Source organism: Oncorhynchus mykiss, chromosome 8, assembly GCF_057628025.1.
Source record: "Oncorhynchus mykiss isolate SJ-2025 chromosome 8, ASM5762802v1, whole genome shotgun sequence".
Taxonomy (NCBI): domain Eukaryota; kingdom Metazoa; phylum Chordata; class Actinopteri; order Salmoniformes; family Salmonidae; genus Oncorhynchus; species Oncorhynchus mykiss.
In genome coordinates, this window is record NC_143029.1 from 52114828 (window position 1) to 52127747 (window position 12920).

Below are 12920 nucleotides of genomic sequence, written 5' to 3' on the forward strand. Positions count from 1 at the left end.
GGCCACATTCAGTAGGCAAATGTTGTCCAATGTTGCAAATAGAAATGTCATGTTGAAAAGAGGTAAGGTTCGAATTTCCCACTTTGAAAGTATCAGAATCAACCAATAGGAAGCTCTATGCAAAAAACGTACTGACATTTTAACTCAGAGGTTCCGAGTTTCTGAAGTTAGCTTGAAGGCAAAGGCATCACAAATTGACGCATAGGGAGGTGTCAGGGGGGTGTTTCCCCAACCATTACTGGCTTTATCAGAACTGATCTGATTGCTCAAAATACTAATCAGTGAAGGAAAAAAATATCAGAATTGGGCTTCCTGTGTAAACGCAGCCTCTGACAAGTAGCACAAGGAATCACATTGACTCTCTTCATAGTTTCCAAGTTCCGAGACGTCTTTAACAAGGCAGAAGGATGAAAAAGTGTACAACTGGGGTGTAATCATTACGCCAATTCTATGGCAAAACGTTTGCAAAAGAAACCGTTTACTCCAAACGGTAAACATATTGAAAAGAAAACGAGAGTTTCTACTGGACAAATTCAGGTAGGTCCCTCCACGTTTCATTTGTTTGCTCTATTTGCTTCTGTTTGGTTCTTAAACGGTTTACGTTAAAGGTTTCTTCTGTTGCAAAATGTGCTAAACGCGGTTGAGTTCTGTTTTATTCTTAAACGGAAGTTGTAGTTAAGTCATGTTTCTCTCTTTTTTTAAGTGTCTGGAAGATTTCACTCCACTTTAGATCATGGAAGAACCGATCATTTATAGATGTGCAGCTTGTGTCACACTTCTTAGACTATTCAGATTGGAATGGCAACCCGCTGAAACCATAAAATTAACTCCAACTTCTGTTTAAGAACCTAGGGTGAAGATGATATTTTCGACCTAGTTAAGTTAATTAGGAGTAAATGGTTTGCAACGGAATCTGAGTAATGAATACACCCCTGCTGCTGCTCATATTCTCAGTTTTCCTGGGAATTGGCTACTTTGAAAACAATGCCGCGGGTGAAAATGTATTGGTTGCGAGTTGTAGGTTTTTGAGCTACTTCTAAATTGCACTGCGGACTCCATAGCATTTCACTTTTTGTGTTATCTATTCATTTCACTGTGACCTGCTGCTGCTGACTATCAGGTAGTGAGGTAGGCTGCAGCTGTTAAGTGAGGGAGTGGTGCGGGGAAGGCACTTCATATACCGTCGTTGGAAGGGAGGGACGGACCGGAGTGCCAGAATTAAGCCTAGGCAACCGTACCACCGTGTGGCTGTCGTCTACCTTTGAACGTCTGACTAACATGACACCAAAGCCTTACCAACGTCTGCGTGTACCTAACATGTCGTCATACCAACGCATTACTAACATCTGCTTCATGCATGAGTGTTAATAAAATTCATAAGGTGCGTAGTTATATTCATTCAATCTCAACCATAAATGTTAGAAACTTAGCAGACAGAGAGCGCTTCTGCTGCAGCAGGCAGCTCAGCTGAGTCACGTCCGAGAAGAGCAGCACGAGCGCACATCTCAGTGACGTGAGATTCAACAACTAACAGCAGCCCTAGGTAGCTAGCTACATACTTCTCCCTGTAGCAAACTACATACTTCTTCTTTGCTTCATTCTTTGTGTCCTGACCGCCCCCAGTCCTACCAATCATGACAGCCAACACAGAAAGGGAGAGACACGGAGAAATACACAAACAGTTTCAGAGAGAGGATCGAACAATGTGCTTTCTCTCTGGGTATGTATGGCCAGAAAGTTGAAGTCAGAGGACAGAGGAACGAACCGATTTGATACGCTAGTTTACTGGCTAGACACGATTCTACTGTCAGAATGGCAGGTAAAATATTGCAAAGGCTGGGAAAGAGAACGGGTTATAATGTAATTGATTAAGAGCATCCCAGGAGATGACAGAAAAGCTTACTGTCGGTATTGCAAATCAGAAATGAGAGCCCACCACGCCGATCTTATTTCTCATTAACAAATGGAGAAACAAGAAAAACGCTGCTCCATTTTCTAATGCAAGAATATGACACAGGAACTGCATTTGTAAGAGAGAATAACACAGTTAAACAATCAGAGTTATTGATGGCTACACATTGCATGCCACTCCAGCATTGCAACTGTTGATCACCTGGGATGTGTTGTTGAAGACATTATCTTCAACAGTATCCACAGAACAAAATGCACAGCGCTCATCAATGCAGTTTATAGGACCTGCGGTGCATGAGGAACTAAAGGACATTGGGAATGAGTCTTACTCATTGATTAATGATGAAATTAGTGATGTCACAACCAAAAAGCAACTGTGTGTGGTGATAAGATACCACAGCAAGAAACTCTCTCAAATCACACAAAAAAAACATGAAAAAGGCATGGTGAGTAACTTTTACCATCGTTATCTTCACGCTGTTGGCTAGAGCGCATGTATAGCCTACCATGATGAGGTTATTATGGACAAAAGAGCAATATTATTTTTTTGTCATGTCAGCAGAATAAGACCCTCGATATTTATTGGAAAGGAGCATCAAGCTCATCACCTTACACTTTCACCACCCTGTGAAGTTCCTAATTTATTTTATTTGTAGCCTAATAAACTGCATGCTTTCCTGACTCATAGTGGGAGGACCACGTCATTGACGTTTACTTCGATATGATGGATTTATATCAATACTTGCGTATTAAAGCGTTTCCACTGACATTTCTCGCATAATACATTTTACAGACACAAAAAGATCCCACCTTTCCGAGCGCATTTTGTTTTGTCTACATTTGTAAAGTTTACGGAAACAAGTTCTGTTTCCATTAGACCTGTCATGGAATTTTGTCGGATGTACTGTACTCTCATAAAAAGGCATTCGGCAACAAGGAGAACTCTGAGGGGGTGGTCAAAGTCCTGTCGTACGTGGAAGCGGTTTAGAAGGTCAAAAACACTACTGACGAGATAGAGGTCGCCCATCTGATAAAGGAGCACAGGCTGGAGCAGGAACAACTACTGACAGACCGACCACCTGAAGTCCAAAGAGGTGGGCAGTGTGCACCAACCAACTTAGTTAACCAACTCTTATAAGGTGTAATTCACTCCAAATTAAAGTTGGTCAGATGTTGAGAAGTTCTCCTCCCCGCTAGGTGTTTTTTTTAAATATATTTATTTTAGATGAATGGGAAAGATAAGCACCATATCATTTCAGCATTATGGAACTATCACTTTTTCATATTAGGGTCTCAAGACATTCTCATTACTTTTTTGGGATAAGATTGCAGGTTGTTTTTTGATCTTCTGATTGTATGATGCCTTTTCTTCTCTGTAGGTATGGAAAACATTGTTAAAGGAGATGCCCATGGCATCAGTGCTAAGAGTCATGGGTAAGATGACACCAGACCAAGTCCTCTAACCAGGAAGGTCAGATGTGGTAGCGGTTTGCGAGATGATCCAGAGTTTAAAAAAGGTGAGACATACCTACCTGCTGTCTCTCACGCTCAATGAACTGGGATTCATTCACTTGCTGCTTTCTGCTAAGGTCAAAGAAAGGGTCTGTTGAGAGATTCTGTGGGTTCCTGCCACATCTCTCCCCACATGCCACCATCTCAAGAGGGCACAGGCATTCCATGCATGCTCTGTTATGAGTACATGTCATGTAAAATTGTAATGACCATTCCAGGCATTTTAGAGAGGGAGTATTTTAACATGTACCAAGTTGGTTGTGTCTGTTACAGGTTCTTGTGCGGATGGAGGCAGAGACACTCTGAGGGAGCTATAGTTCCTTGCACAATCTCAGCCGACATGTCTCTTCGTGAAGTAACAGCTAAGCTGGTCAAGGTACAGACATTAAGTGTCACACTACAAAATGTGCATCTCGAAACGCACATTGTTTTACATGCAAAAACTTGCTTGCTTGCCAAAACTGAATGATTGCTTGCCAACTAGTCACACTGTCTGAAACCAGGGTCATGTCCATAAGGGAACCAAACTGAAGATAATGGACTGAAACAGGGAGGAACTTATCGGACTTGGTCCAATAAGAAAAGCTCATTTCTGTTTTCAAACGTTTTGCTGCCGAGCCCGACTGAACATGGCCCATTTCTTTGATAAAACATGACGTTGTGTAAGTGCTATGACTGTGGGTCATAGCTTACCGCTGCGTCATTGATCTGTTCACAGATAACCAGTGGCTATACAGACTGCTCTCCCCATTCTGTGGGCTTTGGAGAAAGGGATCACTGTGAACATGTTCATCATATTCACCAACAGCGCCTGCTGGCACGGCCAACCCGGCGGAGTGTCTGAGGATGTACAGACATGTAAGTTGGATGCATCAAGGTAATCCTCAGAGAATGATTATGTGGTGTACCACTGTCTTACCCCCACTGCTCTGTCAATGCCAACCTGTGCTGCATTGATTGAAAAATAGACTTTTGGAAAACACTTGCACAGATACCATTTCACATGGAATATATTTTTTAATTACATGTGACTACGCTACTGACTACTCTTTAATCACAATTCAATCATGTTTGTGTCATGCACCTTATCTGTGTCATTATGTGCAGCTTGGTTAAGCACATTCTGGGGTCGTTCCTCCTCAAAGCACAAGAAAGAGGATTTCGACACTCACCAACGCAGATTGTTCTGAAATTGTTTCTGTAGTTAGAAACATAAGAAAGCATTTCTACAACATTTTGTTGAAATATAATTTGCACTGAGAAATTATGCAAATTGATTTCACCCAAATTGGCAATTTCAATGTAGGATTCATATAATATACAATAAATATAGTATGCAACATCTGATTTCCACGAAAATAGCTTAGCAATTATTAAAATATGAGGAATCCAAATAAATTATGAAACGACACATACCCACCCCAATTGGTCAGTATATAGTATCAGTTCTCTCTGTTTGAAAAGTTGTATGAAGCTGTGACTTGGAGTATTGTTTATTCATGCTATGTAATCTAGTCAGAGTAAATCATTATTTTATTTTTTCCTGTTTAGAGAGATCCTGCTACTGCCATTTTATTTTTTTAATGATGGTGTCGTGTTTATCAAATGTATCACAACATTTTCTTTGGAACTTTGGGTAGAAAACCAATAGCTTTTGCTCATGATGAAAAGACGTTGTGGTCATCCACAATTCAAGTGTCACGCCCTGACCATAGAGAGCCCTTGGTTCTCTATGGTGTTGTAGGTCAGGGCGTGACCAGGGGGGTGTTCTAGTTTTCCTATTTCTATGTTGGTGTACTTGGTATGGTTCCCAATTAGAGGCAGCTGATTATCATTGTCTCTAATTGGCGATCATACTTAAGTTCTCCATTGTTCCCACCTGGGTTGTGGGATATTGTTTGTGCTTGTGCTGGTTGCAATGCTGATGTCACGTTTTTTTTTGGGGGTTTATTTGTTTTATTTTTTGAAGTTTCACCGTAATAAAGATGTAGAACTCTACACAACGCTGTGCCTTGGTCCATCCATTATCAAGATCGTAACATCAAGCCAGTCCTCCATGAAAAAAGTTGAGTTTGTCCTTCTCTTAGGCTTAATCTGTGTCCAGAAAACCACCCCTGTGTGTTTGGTGAAGAAGCAAACTACTAGGCCACAGCAGTTCTATTGGTTTCAATGTTATGGTCTCTAAGGGTTTTCAATGGTAAAAGTCCCAAACACACACAGTAAAGGGTTTTGTATTGGGTTAGGTTTAATGGTAAGTGTCACTAATCACACAACATACCATCACCAAATTTACTAAGAATTGGGGTTGTAACAGTTTGCGTTTCGGTACAGTGGGAAAATTAAATGTCATTCACAATGTTCCTGGCATTGTCTGTTGTGACAGGACTTTATGCTGGGACTCTTACATTTCCACTCTGATGCTGTGTTTTTGTAACCATGTGGGAGTTTACCAGTTGTGAAGTCGTAAATACAATTTGATGCATTAATCACTCTCAAACAATTACTCCGATCAGAATTGGATCAGGCAGCTGTGCTGACGCAGTGCATGTTTGAGATTCTGAGTAAATTGCTTATATTGCTATTTACTATAGCCTATTTCAATAAATATGTTGTATTTTCATAAAGCAGGAGAATCTTACCAAAGCAGCACAAAATACCTATTCGGATAATTATTTTATTTTAACTCTCGAATATCTGACAATCTGGAATCAACAACCAAAGTATATATTTTTTTTTTATAGCGGACACGCGCAGGTGTCATGCTGAAGAAGCCCAAATGTTCTATTTTCTCTTAATTTGATACGAATATGACTTGACCTATTAAACCACTCTTTCATTTTAATGCATGCTAGATTTCTCCAGCTGTGTAATTTCATTATCAAACAGATGAATGAATCCTAGAACTCTGTTCGATATCTCAAAGGTAAGTTGTTTTTGAATAACCCCAAAACATGGGATCTAAGGTAATAATGAGAGAAAAAAAAAACAATAGCAATATATACAAATCTAATGATAAATTTTAACAAACAGTGGAGCAAAGCATTAATAGACAGAAAGTATGCATGTGAGGTCAAGGGGAAAAAAATGACCAATAGCCATACTAGCCATACTAACTGAAATATGATAAAAGCATTAAGACATTAAAGTTCTGAGTATTTTCCAAACTTCTAATAGTGTTTGTCCTAAAGTTTCAGCTTTTAAATGGGAATAATTATGGAAGTCGGAGTCTGCTATTCTCATTCACAGATTTATTTTGAATTACATATTTTAGGCCACACGAAGTGAAATTGAGCATACAATACCAAGATGGAAAAATCAAAAGTCAAAAGAGTTGAGGCTACAACTGAGGAAGTCTTATGAAATAAATGAGTAGTTGGCCTAGGCCTATTCCTTTTATTATTCTAGCAATGTGCAACCCACCTACAATGCATATAGTAGCCTAGGACTAACAAGAGAGGAGGATGTGGGAAACATTTTGAATTAGTTTATAATTCTCCAGTTCATGATGATTGTGATTGACTGTTGACTGTCACTCCACCAGAATGGAATAGGCTATTTGAAAAGATTTGCCTCCACTAAATATATTTTGTCAATGTCATGATGCCTCTCATCCCTCTAGTAGCATTCCAGCCAAATGCGTAGAAGTATTTTTATTTCATGTGTTACTTTTTGGTACATTATTTGGGATGGCTGTTAGTGCGATAACATTGTCTATGGCAGGGATGTCAAACTCATTCCATGAAGGGTCTAGTGTCTACTGTTTTTTCCTTTCAATTAAGACTTGACTTACTAATTAGTGACCTTAATTCATCAAGCGGGTACAAGGGAGTAGCAATAATTGATCCCTCCTATGTACACTGATTTTCAGTTTTGACCTATGGTGTTAACGGATCTTTTTTATTGTTGTTTGGACAAGTTATTTCAGCTTCCGGACAAGTAAAAAAATAAATAATACTTTAAAAAAAAGTTTAATTAAATAAATAAAGTATTCGGTCCTACATGTCCAAAAGACAAGTCTAAAAATGTTAATGTCAAGCCCTGCTTGTGACTTTCATAAAGGGGGCATGTCTGTAGCATGGTACATCGTCCTCCCCCTCCAGGGTAATGTGATGGGCTGCCACTGGGCAGATTTGATTCTGCTGAGCCACAGGGCACCGATCGTTGGCACGTGACATGAATGGGCAAAAACAATGAGGGTAGAGCGACCTTCTCAAATCGAATGTCAACAAGGCAACATGGTGCATCATCCAGAAACCTCTCTTTCCCATAAATGTTTGAATTTTCAAATTTAGTTTTCATTGGGAAGAAAGGTAAGGTGTTTTTTAAATCAAAGGCAATCACTTTTGCATGTGAAAACACAATCATAATCATTATTCCACGTGCTCCTATGTCACTTGTTTTGAGTCAACTTCACTGTGAGTTTTGAACAGGGCACCTGGCTCACGCCTGGGAGGCTGCCCGGTACCACAACTGATGCAATCAACTTTCACCTGGTGCTAAACATGCCTACCCAGTCCAGATTAATTGAATCCCCTCACTGTTAAGCAAGCGCAACACAGGTTCATGAAAAACTTTGGCTTTGGTTTGCTTATACAGTAACTTCTGAAAGTATTCATACCTCCTTTACTTGTTCTACATTTTGTTACATCCTTATTCTAAAATTAATAAAATAATGTCCTCAACAATCTACATACAATACATCAAAATGAAAACAGGTTTTTAGAAATGTTTGCAAATGCACATAAGTATTCAGACCTTTTGTTATGAGAGTTGAAATTGAGCTCAAATGTATCCTGTTTCATTGATCATCCTTGAGATGTTTCTACAACTTGGAGTCCACCTGTGGTAAATTCAATTGATTTGACATGATTTGGAAAGGCACACAGTTGTCTATATAAGGTCCCACTGTTGACAGTGCGTGTCAGAGCAAAAACCAAGCCATGAGGTCGAAATAATTGTCTGGAGAGCGCTGAGACAGGCTTGTGTTAGGGGAGGGTTTGGCTGGGGGGGGTTTTACTTGGCTCATCGCGCTTTAGTGACTCTTTATGGCGGGCAGGGTGCCTGCAAGCTGACTTCGGTTGTTAGCTGAACAGTATTTCCTCTGGCACATTGGTAGAGCTGTCTTCCGGGTTAAGCGAGCGGTGTTAAGAAGTGCGATTTGGCAGATCATGTTTCGGAGGACGCATGACTTGACAGTCGCTTCTCCCGAGCCTGTTGGGGAGTTGCAGCGATGAGACAAGATTGTAATCACGAAATTGGGGAGAAAAAGGGGTTATACATTTTTTTTAAAGAATCAGCAGAGGGGAGACGATGTGTTTCTTTGCATTTACGTCTTGCTCCGGTATACTGGGGTGACGTCGGCATAAATGTGTCATCATATTTCAGGTGTTGGCAACTTCATAGGCTATTCTCGTTGAGCGTGGCGACATACTGTAAACATTTTATCCACAACTCTCTGTCTATTGCCGTTGTAATATACTGGGAAGCCAAAATGTTCACAAACTGGAGATTTTAAACGATGATGGGGGATCCTCCAATTCTGGTTTATCAACCCCACCACTCGCCATTGGACAGAACTAGTTCCCAGCTGTGCCTCACAAAAGGACAGTTTGAAATGCGCCCATTACGGTTTGAATTTTGATTACAACGTGCACATAGGCCTGAATATTTTTTTTCAGCTCAGATTTGCTCGAGGCATAGGTCTACAAGGGTAATGTGATGGGCTGCAGCGTAGGCATAAACTATAGGCATAATGTTTTTATTTTGTAAATATATACAGTATATTTTTTTATGTATTCATTTTGGTTTAGAATGTGAACTGAACCGAGGTCCCCGTTCAGTACGAATATGTGTACCGTTACACCCCTACTGAGAATGCATTACATAGTATGAATAAACAATACTCCCAAGTCACAACTTGTCAAACAGAGATCTGATACTGTATACTGGCCATTGGTTTGGGTGGTCCGTGGGTGGTGTTTGACCATTTATTTGGATTCCTCACATCTTAACCATGGTTAAGAGGTTTTTGTGCAAATCGGATGTTTGGTACTATATTTGACTAACTGAATCCAAAACATTTAAATGGCCCATTTGGGTGCAAATTAATTTCTCAGAGTTCAAAACGTCTTTCAACAAAATAATAAAATATCTGTTTCTAATTAATGGAACTATTTCAGAACAATCTGAGATGGAGGGTGTCATGACTTACTGAAATGACATGGAACAACACTGGTTATCAAAGTAGTTGTAGAGTTGCCAAATGTTTTGTCTCATCTACAACTATAATCAGCGTTATTCAAATCATTGTTATTCATCATGCCTCTATTGTGTTTTGTTTTTGGTAGAAAATAGGTAGCTTTTCCAAACTGATAGTGTGCGGGCTGACCTCAAAGGCCGCTCCATCGCCGCCCCTGCTGAGGACAGGGGCATGCTCGACCTTTAGGGCTTTGACTTGGGAACCGTGGACGTCATCCGTAACCTTATCCTGATCTTCGAACAAATTCTGGACCGTACAAAGAAATACAAACATTGATAGAAATGGTGGAAAGACTATGAAATTGACTTGGCTCGCAATGACGCACAAAGTGCCCTGGAGAACAGAAATTCAAAAAGATATTGAAATTTACAATACCGTTTTTTATTTTGATCATGAGTGAAATGAAGATGTGTCCAGCAGGTTCAATCAAATTGTGGAAACGTGTATTCGGTTATTATCTTAAAGTTGGTAAAGGAGACCTAAAACGATATCATGATATGCGACTACATATATATCACACTACAAGAATGGATATTAAAGTAAAGATTCACCCATTTTTTTTAATGTAAAATTGTATTTGTGCAATTAAAAATGGGTGAATCATTCCTTTAATGCGTACAGTACTCTTATGGTATAACAATGCTTTTTTTCAAGAATAAATAATGGTAGACATTACATGGAAAGACTATTCACGATTATTCAAGATGTTTCCTTTAAATTGAGGAGCGGTGGTGTAAGAGACCTGTATCTTGTAATGGGCAATAGTTCCATTGTAGGTTTCTGTTGGAGGGGATCACTGTACAGTACATTACTACTATGATATGTTAAAGCGATTAAAAAAAATTAAAAAAAATTGGTACCTTATTTAAAAATTGTATGTAACTATGCACGCCAATTAAGAACAAATTCTTATTTACAATGACGGCCTACCAAAAGGCAAACGCCTCCTGCCGGGACGGGGGCTGGGGTTAAAAAAAGAAAAGAAAATGTATTTAAAATATAGGACAAAACACACATCACGACAAGAGAGACAACACAACACCACATAAAGAGAGACCTAAGACAACATAGCAAGGCAGCAACACATGACAACAGCATGTCCGCAGCATGACAGCAGCACAAAACATGGTACAAACATTATTGGGCAAAGACAACCGCACAAAAGGCAAGAAGTTAGAGACAACAATACATCAATCAAAGCAGCCACAACTGTCAGTAAGAGTGTCCGTGATTGAGTCTTTGTGTTTGTAGCGAACTGAAAAGATGAGCGACTCGAATGTGTTAGCTTTGGGGACCTTTAACAGGAAGAGACTGGCGTTGCATGTGGAGGATGACGGCTGCAGTAGATATCTCAGATAGGGGGAAATGGGGACTAAGAGGGTTTTATAAATAAGCATCAATCAGTGGGTCTTGCGACGAGTATACAGAGATGATCCGTTTACAGAGGAGTATAGAGTGCAGTGATGTGTCCTATAAGGAGCATTCGTGGCAAATCTGATGGTAAAGAACATCTAGCCGCTCGAGAGCACCCTTACCTGCCGATCTATAAATTACATCTCCGTAATCTAGCATGGGTAGGATGATCATCTGAATCAGGGTTAGTTTGGCAGCTGGGGTGAAAGAGGAGCGATTACGATAGAGGAAACCAAATCTAGATGTAATTTTAGCCTGCAGCTTTTATATGTGCTGAGAGAAGGACCGATGGTCTTTTGAAGTGTGTCCCCCTGTATGTAGCATTGTAAATTAGTACAGTTAAACTGGAGAACTCGATAAGAAGTGAGGCACCGAGCGTCTGAGAAAGCCAATGAAAGTCAGTTATTGGATGTTCTGTGAAAATCTAGAACTGATCTTATCGAGAAGTGTAATGACGGGGCCCTTGGACTGTTTCTGTCTTACTCAAATGGTCTGACCACTATACTCAGACTAACCAACTAGTTTTGTTTGATAGCAAGTGTTTTTTTTTTTTTTTACAAATTTATATTTCTGATGAGATCAAACTCATGATAGAATATCCTTGGTGCAAAGGCCCTTCTCCCCCGATTGTTCAGTTTGGCCGGGCGGCCAGCTCTAGGAAGAGTCTTGGTGGTTCCAAACTTCTTCCTTTTTAGAATGATGGAGGCCACTGTGTTCTTGGGGACCTTCAATGCTGCAGAAATGTTTTGGTACCCTTCACCAGATCTGTGCCTCGACACAATCCTGTCTCGGAGCGCTACGGACAATTATTTCGACCTCATGGCTTGGTTTTTGCTCTGACATGCACTGTCAACTGTGGGACCTTATATAGACAGGTGTTTGCCTTTCCAAATCATGTCCAATCAATTGAAGTTACCACAGGTGGACTACAAGTTGTAGAAACATCTCAAGGATGATCAATGGAAAGAGGATGCACCTGAGCTACATTTCAAGTCTCATAGCAAAGGGTCTGAATACTTATGTAAATAAGGTATCTGTTTTTATTTGTAATGCATTTGCAAAAATGTCAAAACTGTTTTCGCTTAGTCATTATGGGGAATTGTGTGTTGATTGATAAGTAAAAATAATTTTGCTGTATCGTAACAAAGTGGAAAAAGTTGAGGGGTCTGAATACTTTCCGAATGCACTTTTTGCATACCAATGGCTTTTTTCCCCAAGTGGTATCAGTTTTTGAAGGTCAAAACAAGGTACTATAAATCAAATCACATTTTGTATTGGTGACATACACATGGTTAGCAGATGTTATACACATGGTTAGCAGATGTTAATGCGATTTGTAGCGAAATGCTTGTGCTTCTAGTTCCAACAGTGCCGTAATATCTAACAAGTAATCTAACAATTCCCCAACAACTACCTAATACACACAAATCTAAAGGGGTGAATGAGAATATGTACATATAAGTATATGGATGAGCGATAGCCGAGCGGCATAGGCAAGGTGCAGTAGATGGTATAAAATACAGTATATACATGTGATATGAGTAATGTAAGATATGTAAACATTATTAAAGTGGCAATATTTAAAGTGGCATTGTTTAAAGTGACTAATGATCAATTTATTAAAGTTTCCAGTGATTGGGTCTCAGATGAGTAATGAGTAATGTAAAATATGTAACATTATTAAAACTGACCAGTGATTGAGTCTCAGTGTAGGCAGCCGCCTCACTGAGTTAGTGATGGCTATTTAACCGTCTGATGGCTTTGAGATTGAAAAACAGCTTCTATCTCTTGGTCCCTGCTTTGATGCACCTGTACAGACCTCGCC

The 12920-nt window shown here is 39.8% G+C and overlaps 1 long non-coding RNA gene across 1 annotated transcript; it reads left to right on the top strand.

The window, feature by feature from the left end:
• The first annotated feature begins 216 nt into the window (after nt 1-216).
• LOC110530039 (uncharacterized) lies at nt 217-5430 on the top strand. The gene is made up of 5 exons (XR_002474475.3): nt 217-537; nt 2834-3005; nt 3291-3428; nt 3697-3799; nt 4142-5430. It is a non-coding gene; the product is annotated as an uncharacterized LOC110530039 (long non-coding RNA).
• The last annotated feature ends 7490 nt before the right edge of the window (nt 5431-12920 follow it).